The 13,910-nt window shown below is 42.2% G+C and overlaps 1 protein-coding gene across 8 annotated transcripts in view; it reads left to right on the top strand.

Moving 5' to 3' along the window:
* The window catches only part of shld2 (shieldin complex subunit 2), a 98,574-nt gene that overhangs the window by 37,691 nt on the left and 46,973 nt on the right, over window positions 1-13,910 (top strand). For 4 of the 8 annotated variants that reach the window (XM_072583067.1, XM_072583074.1, XM_072583075.1 and 1 more), the window contains one exon: window positions 12,148-12,369. The exons of 3 other annotated variants lie outside the window; for them this stretch is intronic. The gene's annotated coding sequence lies outside the window, so the exon portion shown is untranslated. Of the gene's footprint in view, window positions 1-5,127; window positions 5,214-12,147; window positions 12,370-13,910 lie in introns of all 8 variants that reach the window. One more of the 8 variants, XM_072583070.1, reaches the window with a different exon arrangement.

Genomic DNA, 13,910 nt, shown 5'->3' on the forward strand with positions numbered 1-13,910 from the left:
AATACAGTCAACGATGTAGCGGAGGAAAATTTGGAGGGTGGTGCCAGTGGAGCTGCGGAAGATGGACTGTTCCACATATCCTACGAAGAGGCAGGCATAGCTGGGGTCCATGTGGGTGCCCATGGCTGCTCCTTTGGTTTGGAGGAGGTGGGAGGATTGGAAAGAGAAGTTGTTCAGAGTGAGGACCAGTTCAGTCAGTCGAAGGAGGGTGTCCGTGGTGGTCCACTGACACCCTCCTTCGACTGACTAACCCTTCCACTGACACCCTTTTTCTTCGCTACATCGATGACTGTATCGGCGCTGCCTCGTGCTCCCATGAGGAGGTTGAACAGTTCATCCACTTTACTAACACCTTCCACCCCGACCTCAAATTTACCTGGACCATCTCAGACTCCTCCCTCTCCTTCCTAGACCTCTCCATTTCTATCTCGGGCGACTGAATCAACACTGACATTTACTATAAACCGACCGACTCCCACAGCTACCTAGACTACACCTCCTCCCACCCTGCCTCCTGTAAAAATGCCATCCCATATTCCCAATTCCTCAACCCTTGAGCCCCGACCCTCCAATTGCCGCCAGGACAGAACCCCACTGCTCCTCACCTACCACCCCACCAACTTCCATATACATCGTATCATCCGTCGTCATTTCCACCACCTCCAAACGGACCCCACCACCAGGGATATATTTCCCTCCCCTCCCCTCCCCTATCAGCGTTCCAAAAAGAGCACTCCCTCCGTGACTCCCTCATCAGGTCCACACCCCCCACCAACACAACCTCCACTCCCGGCCCCTTCCCCTGCAACCGCAAGAAATGCAAAACTTGCACCCACACCTCCCCCCTTACTTCCCTCCAAGGCCCCAAGGGATCCTTCCATATCCGCCACAAATTCACCTGCACCTCCACACACATCATTTACTGCATCCGCTGCACCTGACGTGGCCTCCTCTATATTGGGGAGACAGGCCACCTACTTGCAGAACGTTTCAGAGAACACCTCTGGGACACCCGGACCAACCACCCTGTGGCTCAACACTTCACCTGCCCCTCCCACTCCACCAAGGACATGCAGGTCCTTGGACTCCTCCATCGCCAGACCATAGTAACACGACAGCTGGAGGAAGAGTGCCTCATCTTCCGCCTTGGAACCCTCCAACCACAAGGGATGAACTCAGATTTCTCCAGTTTCCTCATTTCCCCTCCCCCCACCTTGTCTCAGTCCCAACACTCGAACTCAGCACCACCTTCCTAACCTGCGATCTTCTTCCTGACCTCTCTGCGCCACTCACACTCAGGCCTATCACCCTCATCTTATCACCCTCACCTTAACCTCCTTCCACCTATCGCATTTCCAACGCCCCTCCCCCAAGTTCCTCCTCCCTACCTTTTATCTTAGCCTGCTTGGCACACTTTTCTCATTCCTGAAGAAGGGCTCATGCCCAAAATGTCGATTCTCCTTCTCTTTGGATGCTGCCTGACCTGCTGCGCTTTTCCAGCAACACATTTTCAGCTGTGATCTCTAGCATCTGCAGTCCTCACTTTCTTCTAGTCTTCCATCACAGTCCTGACGTGTGCCTTAAAGATGGTGGATTGACTGGGGTATCAGGAGGTGAGTTACTCGCCACATTTTCCCAGTCTCTGACCTGCTCTTGTAGCTACTGTGTTAATGTGGTGAGTCCAGATGAGTTTCTGGTCAATGGTAACCCCAGGGATGTTGACATTGGGGGATTCAGTGATGGTAATACCGTTGAATATCAAGGGGTGGTTTCTCTTATTGGTGATGGCAAAGTCTAGCATTTATGTGGCTTAAGTGTTACTTGCACTTGTCAGCCCAAACCTGGATATTGTCCAGATCTTGTTGCATTTGAGCACGGACTGCTTTAGTATCTGATGAGTCGCGAATGTTGCTGAATACTGTGCAATCATCGGTGAACGTCCCCACTTCTGACCTTATGACAGAGGGAAGGTCATTGATGAAGCAGCTGAAGATTGTTGGGCCTAGGACACTCCCCTGAGGGACTCCTGCAGAGATGTCCTGGAGCTGAGATGTCTGACCCTCCACAACTAAAACCATCTTTCTTTGTGCCAGATATGATTCTAACCAGTAGAGTATTTGTACCGATACCCATTGATTCCAGTTTTGCCAGGGTTCCTTGATGCATACACGGTCAAATGTGGCCTTGATGTCAAGGGCTGTCACTCTCACTTCACCTCTGGAATTCAGCTCTTTTATCCATGTTTGAATCAAGGCTGTAATGAGGTCAGGAGCTGAGTGATCCTGGCGAAACCCAAACTGGGCATCACTGAGCAGGTTGTTGCTGAGCAGATGCTGCTTGATAGCGCTGTTGATGACCCCTTCCATCGCTTTACTGATGATGTAGAATAGACTGATTGGGTGGTAATGGCCGGTTTGGATTTGTCCTGCTTTTTATGTGTAGGATGTACCTGGGCACCTTTCCACATTGTCGGGTAGATGTCAGTGTTGTAACTGTACTGGAAGAGCTTGGCGAGGGGAGCAGCAAGTTCTGGAGCACACTTCTTCAGTACTATTGCCGGAATGTTATCAGGGCCCATTACCTTTGCAGTATCCAGTGCCTCCAACCGTTTCTTGATATCACATGGAGTGAATCGAATTGGCTGGAGACTGGTATCTGTGATGCTGGGGACCACTGGAGGAGCCCAAGATGGATCATCCACTCGCCACTTCTGACTGAAGATTGTTGCGAATGCATCAGCCTTATCTTTTGCACTGTTGTGCTGGGCTCCTCCATCATTGAGGATGGGGATATTTGTGGAGTCTCCTCTTCCAGTTAGATGTTTAATTTTCCACCACCATTCATGACTGGATGTGGAAAGACGGAGGAGCTTAGATTTGATCCATTGGTTTTGGGATCGCTTAGCTGTCTGTCACTTGCTGTTTATTTTGTTTGGCACACAAGCAATCCTCTTTGGTAAATCCATCAGGTTGACACCTCATTTTTAGGAATGCCTGGTGCTGCTCTTGGCATGCCCTCCATGGACCAGGGTTGACCCCCTGGCTTGATGGTAATGGTTGAGCGAGGGATATGCCAGGCTATGAGGTCACAGATTGTGCTGGAGTACAGTTCTGCTGCTGTTGATGGCGGAGAACGCCTTCATGGATGCCCAGTCTTGACCTGCTAGATCGTTTTGAAGTCTGTCCCATTTAGCATGGTGATAGTGACATACAACATGATAGAGGTTTGTCTCAATGTGAAGGTCTTACATTGTCTCCACAAGGACAGTGCGGTGGTCACTTTTACCCAAACTGTCATGGAGATATACTTCTGCAGCCGGCAGATTAGAATGAGGTCAAGTATGTTATTTCCTCTTGTTGGTTCTTTCACCACCTGCCGCAGACCCAGTCTTGTAGTTATATCCTTTAGGAACCAAGTAGCTCGATCAGTAATGCTGCTGCCGAGCCACTGTTGGTGGTGGACATTGAAATCCCTCACCCAGAGTACACTTTGCACCCTTGCTGGACTTGTTGGGCCGAATGGTCTGTTTCCGCACTATAGGGATTTTATATTTTGAAAAAATTGTGTGTGCATATGATTTTTGTGTTCTGTCTATTAGTGAAGCTCAGTTTAGAAGGCTTCCTTATTGGCTTAGCTGGCTAAAACATACAGACCAAGGAAATTTGTAATGAGTAAACTGAAATTCATCCTGCAATCAGTATGAATTGATTAGATTAGATTAGATTCCCTACAGTGTGGAAACAGGCCCTTTGGCCCAACAAGTCCATACCGACCCTCCGAAGAGCAACCACCCAGACCCATTCCCTCTATAACTTGTTTCTACACTTCATCTGGGTTTGGGAGTAGGGAACAACTGTCACACAATGTAGTTCCCATTCCTAATTGTTATTGAGCGTGACCAGCAGAAAATGTTTGGCACAGAAAGAAAAATTGGTGGAGTAGATCTGTGCCTGCATCTGTGCTGAGAAATAAGAGTTAACATTTTGGGTCAAGTGACCCTTCCACAGGTGTGTGTGTGTGTGTGTGTGTGTGTGTGTATATAATATATATAAAAGGTCCAAAGAGAAAGAACAACAGATGAAAGAGTGGGTAACAATTTGGTTAGGTGGGTGAATATCTATTACTGGGGACTGTTTAGTGGCTAACAATGGGAAGCTTTCTTCTTTTGTGGACATTGGATAAGGCCAGCTAGGCTCTCCGAGATTATTCTGTGTTTAACAACCATAGTATTGGTTCATCAATGAAAAATAATAGTTTAGGTTAGGACAGTCTGAGTTGCTGGAACCAAGGCCTAGAGGTATTGGCCAAATTTTTGTGATGGGACTAAGGATAAAACTATTAGCATTCATATTTTTATTGAACCAAGTGGACAGTAATATCTGTCAACACAAATGCCTTTAAAGTTGAAAATCCTGAAGTTGTCTGACTTATACTGCTTTTCTACAAGATTCGCTGCATCAGTACCTCACTGAGAGAATCAGCATGTAAAAGTATGAAATAGGTCTATTTATTCACTAAGCATAGCAAACAAAGTTCAGACTAATGGTATGATAAGTTTATCTATTCTTGCATGGAATGTAGACATTGCTGGCAAGATTAGCATTTGTTGCCCATCCTAATTGCTCTTGAACAGAACAACTTGGTAGCCAAATCAAAGGTATTTAAGACTCGACCACATTCATGTAGTTCTGGAGTCAAATGTAGGCCAGACCTGATAAGGACTGTAGGTTACCTTCCTGAAAGGACAAGAGAGCCAGATTGGTTTCAACAACAATTGACAATGATTATATGGTTGCCATTAGATTAACCTTTTCATTCTAAATTGTATTGATTTCAAATTTCACCATCTGCCGTGGTGGGTTTTGAACTCATATCCAGAATATTAGCTTGGTGTTCTGAGTTACTAGCCTAGTGACACTACCATTAAACCGCCATCTCCCTCCAATATAATAATAATTATTTATTTTTCCACAATCTCTCTGTTCCAGATATTTAATTTTACAATTGCTGTGTCTTATACCTTCATAATTCAGTTACTGGAGGTTTTTTAAGCATCAAAGTCAAGTGTAACATTTTTACTTTCTCTGTAACCTGTAATTCCATTGCATTTTTCCAATTTTCATGCAGTTGCTCCATTGTTTCCATCCGATGATCCTTTTCTACTTGTCTATCAGTCATTTGTCTGGATGTTGAAATTTCATGGCAGCTAAATGGTAATGACAATTCATATGATACATTTATCTACAAAACACAAACATAGTCTAGACTGAAGTAGTATTTTCCACTTTGAATTAAAATGGAGTGGAGGAAAAAGAACCATTCTGCAAGAATAACAATAAAATTCTCTCTAGTGAACTTCAACATGAAATTACTAACTTTATAGTTCAATTCAATCCTTTAAGTAGAATACTTTTTTAAAAATTTCTTATGTGATTATTTTATAGTCATCAGGGTTAAATATTACAGTCATGGCTAAGGCCACTTTGAGAAATTAAACCGACTGATGAAATTGATTTAACTCTTCTATTTCAAAAGGATAGAATCCATCTAAATAAATTTAATTTATATAGTTTAGATCCTAATTTAAGCATTCAAAAAAGCATTAGTTTTTTTTGTACAGACACGAGTGTAACGTTTTTAAATATTTAGAATTTTGTGGTAGACTTGGCAATGAACCATTATGCTCTTTTTGTTCTTTAAAAGCAGCATTAGATATTTGCGTATTGTTGATTTTACTACTTTCAATCAAATAATAAATCCTCTTCCTTGAGGTTTGAAAGAGTAATTCCCTGCAGTGTTGTAAACTAAAGTGCTTGATTTTGCTGCAGCTCTGGCCAGATGTTGTGTTGGCGTGACTATCATTAAAGCTGCTGGTAGACCTGGAAATCTAACTGCCTGACTTCCAGTCTCAGTACTGGATATAGTATCAGGGCAAATTACTTTCTTCATGTTTTTCATCACAAATGTGGAAAAAGAATCAACTGGGATTTATTTATACTAAGAGGATTTAAATAGAAGTGATCTGTACAGTGCTATCAGAAGGAAACTTCATTTAACAGAGGGATTGACTTCAAAAGTCTTTGAGGCTCAGAGGTAAAAGTTAACATGATATTGACTCATCTAGAGCAGAGATTCCTTTCAGTGTGAGTTAACAGATGTCAGTCCAGACTGCATAAGGAGCAGTTGGCATCAATGTCTCCAAGAGAAAGCAGAATAATCAGCTGGCCTTGCTCCTTGGGATGTAGTGAAATTGTGAAGGAAAAGTGCATGCATGGATGTCAGGCAAGGATAGGTGGTGATGCCTTTTCATGACAAAATAGCTTGTAAACACACTCTTGTCCTGACTTTTGCATGATATTTCCCAACTTGGATGGCCTATCAGAAGCTTTCTGATGGTTGTGGAGCCACATGTCTCACAAATTACCTTCAGAAGCTTTGAAGATAACTTGAACTAAAACATCCGTTTAGTTATGACAAATACGGAGTCATGACAATGTACAATAGTTGATTTTTTCCACATGTAGGTCTGGTATTTGTGGTGGAGTCATTGAGACACAAGTCTCACAGACAAAGCTATTCCCTGAATAACAGCAGACAGCATAATGTTGCTTATGGATTTATAGTCGCAGACCTGCACAGTAACCACATCAATTGCTGCCTCACCCGCCTCAGGCAAGTGTCTGTGTGGAGTTTGCACATTTTCCCCATGTCTGCATGGGTTTCCTCCGATTGCTCCAGTTTCCTCCCACAGTCCAAAAATGTGCAGGTTAGGTGAATTGGCCATGCTAAATTGCCCGTAGTGTGAGGTGAAGGGGTACATATAGGGGAATGAGTCTGGGTGAGTTGCTCTTTGGAAGGTCGGTGTGTACTTGTTGGGCTGAAGAGTCTGTTTCCACACTGTAAGTCATCTAATCTAGTCAATAAAGTAATAACCAGTAGGGTCTGATCACAAAGTTAACCTTATCTTGAATGATTTGGCAACTTATCTCGTGGCTAATGATACAATTACTTACTTTGCAGAAGGGGATCTTTTTTTGAATATCTGGTATGTTATGAGTTGATTGATTCCAGCTTGGATAGAAATTAGCCTACTAATTGGTATAGTGCCTGAGAGAGAAAACAGATGGATGAGATTTCTGTTCCTTGATCATGCCCTATAATTTTTTTCCAACTGAAAATGTGCATTTCTGGTTGTCGAGTAAGGATGAAATAGGGCTCAGTAGTGATGCAGCTCTTCTCTCCTCTGTGGTTAAATAAAATACCAACCTTGTTCTTAGTGTGTGGCTCAGTTCCACATTAGACAAGTATTTAGACCCTGCTAGGAGGAATATGCTGATAATAAAGCTCTACTACTCTACAAGTCCTTACACTGGTATGAATGTTTAAGTTCAATCACCAAAATGGTCAGTTGTTTCTCTTTGGTACTGTTGTCAAGAATAAACAGATTTTTACTCAGGCTTCTTGAATAAACTCAGAATAACCTATTTATTATAATAAAGCTTATTCTTAAAACAAGTGGTTAATATCCAAAAAAACTGGTTAATATCCAAACTATATAATCCAGATAAGAGGATAGTGACTGCCCTTGATATTGAGGCTTCATTTGAGCAAGTGTAGCCTTGATGAGCCCCACCAAAACTGGACTCACTGAGAATCTGGGATGAGCTGTCTAGTGTTTAAAGTCGTACCTGGCACAAAAGAAGATGGTTGTAGTTGTTAGAGGTCAGGGTTAAAATAAGAACTGCAGATGCTGTAAACCAAAGTCTAGATTAGAGTGGTGCTGGAAAAGCACAGCAGGTCAGGCAGCATCCGAGGAGCAGGAAAATCGACGTTTTAGGCAAAAGCCCTTCATCAGGAATAGAGGGCAGGTTGTTGGAGGTCAGTCATATCAGACCCAGAACGTCTCTGCAGGTGTTCCTTAGCATGGTGTACTATGCCCAACTATCTTCAGCTGCTCCATCAATGATCTTTCCTCCCTCATAAGATCATTCGCTGATGATTGCAAAATATTCAGCACTAATCACAACTCCTCAGGTACTGAAGCCCTGTATGTCCAAATGCAGCAAAATTTGAACAATATTCAGATAAGGGTTGAAAAGTGGCAAGTAACATTCACCCCACAGAAAGTCTGGGCAGTGATCACCTCCAACAAGAGAAAATCTAGCCATCATTCAATGGTGTCATCATCACTGAAACATCCCTACTATCAAAAGATTCTAGGGGTTACCATTGAGCAGAAACTGAACTGGATTAGCCATATAAATACAGTGGCTACCAAGAACAAATCAGACTAGGAATCCTACAGTGAGTAACTCACCTCCCAAGCCTGTCCGTCATCCAAAAGGCACAAGTCAGGAAGTGATGGAATACTTTTCACTTGCCTGGATGAGTGCAGCTCCAACAACAGTCAAGAAGCTTGGCATCATCCAGGATAAAGCAGCGTGCTTGATAGGTACCACATATACTCCTTCCCCCACCAGCACTAACTAGCAATCAGTATGGTTTCATGAAGGGGAAATCACACCTGACAAATTTATTAGAATTCTTTGAGGAGATAACAAGCAGAGTAGATAAAGGAGGATGAGTGGATGTGATATATTTGGATTTTCAAAAGGTGTTTGAAAAGGAACCATATGTAAGACTACTTAAGAAGATAAAAGACCTTGAGGATCATAAATAAGCGAGGAAGGGGAGTTGCTCTTTTAATAAGGGAAGACATAACAGTGCTGAGAGAGGATATTTTTAAGGGGTCAATCAAATGAGGCCATATGGTTATAACTTAGAAACAAGAAGGGGATGGTCAGATGGTATTATAGACTCCCAAATAACCAGCAAATACTACAGGAGAAGATGTGTGGAGAGATTGTTGAAATAATAGAGTAGTATTGGTTGGAGATTTTAACTTCCCCTCTGTTGACTGGGCCACCCAGAGTGTAAAAGCCCTGGATGGGGTGGAATTTGTCAAATGCATCCAAGAAAATTTCCTTAATTAATATGTAGAGGGTCCTACTCAGGAGGGTGCAACACTGGACCCCCTCTTAGAAAACAAGGTAGGACAAGTGACTGAAGTGTCAGTCAGATAGGACTTTGAGTCTACTAATCAACATAGTTTTAACATAGTTATGAATAAAGATAGGACAGATCCACAGGTTAAGGTGCTAAACTGGAGCAGGACCAATTTTGGAGTCATTAGACAGGATCTAGCAGAGATCGATTGAGTGCATCTGTTTGAAGGAAAAGGAATGACTGGCAAATGGGAGGTTTTTAAAAGGGTGATATCAAGAGGCCAGTATATCCCTGTTGAGTGAAAGGAAAGTTGTTGGTTGGTTAACCAAGCTGGTTGATTTTCTTGCAAATGTTTCATCTCCCTCCTGAGTGACACCTTCAGTGCTGTGTAGCCTCCGGATGAAGTGCTGTTGTGGCGGGTGGTTATACTTTGGGTTTTGTACTGTAGTGCTCTGAAGATGGAGTCTATTTCAACATGTTTGTTTAGAGAACCAGTGATTGAATACCAGGCCTCCAGAAATTCCCAAGCTTGCCTTTGTTTAGTCTCTCCACCCTTCAGGCTTTCTGCCTGTATTCCTGATGAAGGGCTTTTGCCCGAAAAGTCAATTTTACTGCTCCTCGGATGCTGCCTGAAGTGCTGTGCTTTTCCAGCACCATTCTAATGTAGACTCTGGTGTCCAGCATCTGCAGTCATTGTTTTTACCTTTGTTTAGTCTGTCCCAGTATTGGAATGTTGTCCCAGTTGAAATTGTATTTTCATTGTCAGTGTGTACTGATATGAGGGAAGATTGGTCTTGCCGTTTTGCAAGCTGATGCTTGTGTATTCTGATAGCGAGTTTCCTGCCCAATTGTCTGATGTAATATTTCTCGCAATTACTGCATGTTGTTTTATGTATCACATTCATCCTGCCTTTTGTGGATTTGGGATATTTTGTCTTTGGTGAAGTGTGGCTATGGGTTTGTGTGCTGTCACTATTCTCAGAGGATGTAGAAATTTTGTTTGTTCTGAGATATTTCTAATGTAGGGTAGGGTAGTCAGTGGTTGGGGGTGTGGGGTGGGCACAGTGTCTTCTTGGTGTTGTTTGCATGCCAAGCATCAGCAAATGAAGCTGATACGATATTCATTATTGGCAAAGATTTTGTATAGGTGTACCTCTTTTTGCAGAGTTCTGGGGTGTTGCAGTGTGTTATGGCTCTTTTAAACAGGCTCTTGACACAGCTCTGTTTGTGAACGCTGGGGTAGTTACTATTGTGAGATGGATCTAGCAGATAAGGTTAAAGATAATCCCAAGAGGTTCTCCAGCTACATGAAGAGTAAAAGGATGGCTAAAGAGAGAATAGTTCCCCTTAAAGATCAGCATTGTCTATGTGTGGAGCTGCAGGAGATGGAGGAGATTTTGAGGAGAGAACCATGGATGCTCAGGAAATAAGGGAAACAAGTGGGGATGTTTTGGACCGCATACATATTACCGGAGGTGTTTGCAGCGTTAAAGCACACTAAGGTGGATAAATCCCATGGACCTGATTAGGTCCATCTTCGGATATTAGGGGAGGCAAGGGAAGAAATTGCAAAGGCCCTTGCAGAGATCTTTGCTTTATCTTTAGCCACTCGTGAAGTTCTGTAAGACAGCAGGATGGGCAATGTTATTCCATTGTTTAAGACAGCTAGCAAAGACAAGCCAGGGAATTACAGGCCAGTGAGCCTGACATCAGTGGTAGGCAAGTTTTGGATAGGATACCAAGGGACAGGATCAACCAACATTTGGATAGTCAAGGTCTGATTAGGGATAATCACCATAGACTTGTGCGTGGGAAGTCACATCTAACAAATCTTTTAGAGCTTTTCGAAGAGGTAACCAAGAGGATGCATGAGGTTAGAGCAATGGATGTTGTCTATATGGACTTTAGTAAGGCCTTTGGCAAGGTCCCGCATGAAAGGTTGTCATGAAGATTAGGTCATATGGGATCCAGGTGTCATCCCATTTCCCCTCCTCAGTCAAAGCAGAACACCCAGAAACACAGTGTAGTTTTACCTCCTTCAGTTTTATTCTGAGCCCTGGAGGGAGAGAGAATGATGTGCACAGAGACATGAGTTCTCAGGCTTCTCTGGAATACCAGTTTCTCAATAAATTATATAGTCATTTTACAGGGAGGAACATCCAAATAAGGCAACATACATATTGATTGGGTGACCGTTACCATCAGCGAGTGTCAATAATAAAGATTAAGCTATCTGCTGTTACACAATAAATGTTTTCAACCTTAACTGGCTTCACATAATGAATACTTTTCACCTCGTTAAACTGACCTTACATACAGAATGCTTCCAATATTGTTAAATGGCTTTACATAATGAATGCTTTTCCACCTTGTTAACCCATTACCCTTGCCTCCAGCACACCATTGTTAACTGCAAGTTCTTATCTGATCTGAGTCATGCTCAGCTGAACCTCTTTCTTTTTTTTACAAAACTCAGAACTTAACTCTTTCCCTACTGCTTATACCCTATACACATTCTCATTTCCTCCTTTAATAATTTCATGATAACCACTGAGAAGGCACTACCAGCTTTCTTAAGACTCTGACAGCCAGTATTTAAGCAAGTTATTGACAAACAGCATACAATGATTATAACAACAAAAATTACTAGTCCATTACAGTAAATAGAAATTAAAGAATCCTTCCATGTGGGAAAAAAATCACCAGTAATGTTCTTAATTCCACAGTCCTTAGTGACCACTCTATCCCCTCTAGGTCTAGTGGAAATGAGTCGAGTTCTCCAGTCTCCTTTAATAAAATCCAACCTGAAAGCAAAATCCAGTCTATCCTTCTGCATCACTGCATGGAGAAATCTGAGTTTTTTGGGTAAGGGCAGTTAAATAATTAACCAAGCTGATGATATTTCCATCTTTGCAGAGATGTTTCAGATGGAGGATATCAGCACATATTGTGTGTGCAGTGCAGCAGTTGCAGTAGCAGGCTAGGTGAATGCAGTATTCTTTGCTGCATTTGCTCCTGCTCTGCTGTTAAGTATAACAAAGTCGACTGGCTGTTGCGATGTTAGTTTGATCAGTGAGCCTTCATATCCCTTAAATGATCGAAAGACAAGGTAAAGCTCACGTGGTTTTTTTTTGTCCGTAGGAAATCCTCTGACAAAAAGCATACCAATCTCCTCTTCACTGTTGTTAGTTTCTTCACTTTTCCTGCTCATGACTGGGGAGCTGATTGAATCCATTGGACCAGGTTGTGGACGGCAGGCGGTGCTCCGAAGACCTGCTTTACCTGTGAATGGAGAAACTCTGGAGAAGATGTTAGCTGCTGAAGATATCTTTGCATTTCCTCTCTCATTCATTCCTTGCTAAGGTGGTTATCAGTACGAAGACAGTCACATATTTAACTGCACGAAATTGTGTCAGTCTATTTCAACATTCTTTTGAATTCTTGAAGTCTGTTAATCTGTTCACTATCAAGTTTTGTACAATCCATAAATTTCTAAATTGTACTGCCTAAACAGTTCAGTCAATTATAAACAACAGTCAGTGGTCCTAAAATCAAACTCTCGGGGGACCCTGTTCAGATTATTCAAAACGTTTTTTCCTTTAACAAATCGGCTAATGTGAAAGCTGTCAGGAAAAGTATTTCAAAAGTCTGGAACAGCAAGAAAACAACAAAATGTTTCCTGTGCTTTAGCACTTGAAGAGGCAGTTTCAGTTCAGATTTAAATCTCAAATATTCATGGGAAACAAATGCTGAATATTTTAAAATATGTTGTCCAAATTAAACTTCCCAAATAAAACAGTTGGAATTACAGTGGCAACTTTGGTAGCGATCAACATTCTTTGAATTTGCAATATGAAGGGGGCCAATGAAGTCTTAACAGTAATTAACAGAATTTAAACAGCTCACCCTCAAGTTCTGATATTCTCAAGAAAATCTTAACAAAACATCAACCTAAAAATGTACTCTTCTTTTTGTGAACACTCTGCATTAAAAATGCAGCAGCAAAGATATTTTAATACAATACTCTCATCTGGCTAAAGCATGACCACTGACCCAACTGCTTTTTTTAAAAACAGGCACTGTAGAATTTGAAACAAAGCAGGGGCTCAAGTTTGTTTTAACGTTACAAGTTTGATACTTTTAAGAAGGACATAATGTTGCACAATTTCAATGTAAAAACAAAATCTGCCCCATTGCATAGCCCACAACACATTGAATTGAGATTCTGATTCAAAAGGATTTTCTGAACCAGTATTTTAACAAACCAAAATTTTTAAACATCAAACATTCCAACCATGGCACAATTTACATTTTAAAATTTCCTTTATTAACCCAAGTATTAGTACAACCTTAATTTCAGCATTTCTCATTTTTTTTTGCATCCTCTCACTGAAATTATACTTATTAAAAGAGAAAGCCCTCTCAGCGGACCACATGGCGCCACAGTTCAAGCCACTCTCTTCCCCCAAAACAAAGACTCGCAGAGTCTCAAATTTTGCCATTTGGGGACTTTAACCCCTTTCTTACTTTACTCCTCATGAGGGCTCGAACCCCAAACACAGAAAACCTGAATCCCATATAAACACAGAAAACCCAAACCCTAATTAAGCACAGAAAAAACTTGAACCTCGCTCAAGTACAGAGAGCTCAAACCTCACTTAAACACAGAGAGCTGGAACCTCAGCACAGCACAGAGGAGTCAAACCTCAATTTTCCCTCCAAGGGACTCAAACCCCAGTGCCATGCAGAGGACTCAAACCTCAATTACACACCCGGGGACACTAACTCCAGTACCACGCAGAGGACTGGAACCTTGCGAAAAACGCGTCGCTCGACTGATGTAATTACTGTTTGTGGAGTCCATAGAATAGAAAGTGATTGAGCGAGGGGACCGTCTTGGCACA

Source organism: Chiloscyllium punctatum, chromosome 13 (assembly GCF_047496795.1).
Source record: "Chiloscyllium punctatum isolate Juve2018m chromosome 13, sChiPun1.3, whole genome shotgun sequence".
Lineage (NCBI taxonomy): Eukaryota > Metazoa > Chordata > Chondrichthyes > Orectolobiformes > Hemiscylliidae > Chiloscyllium > Chiloscyllium punctatum.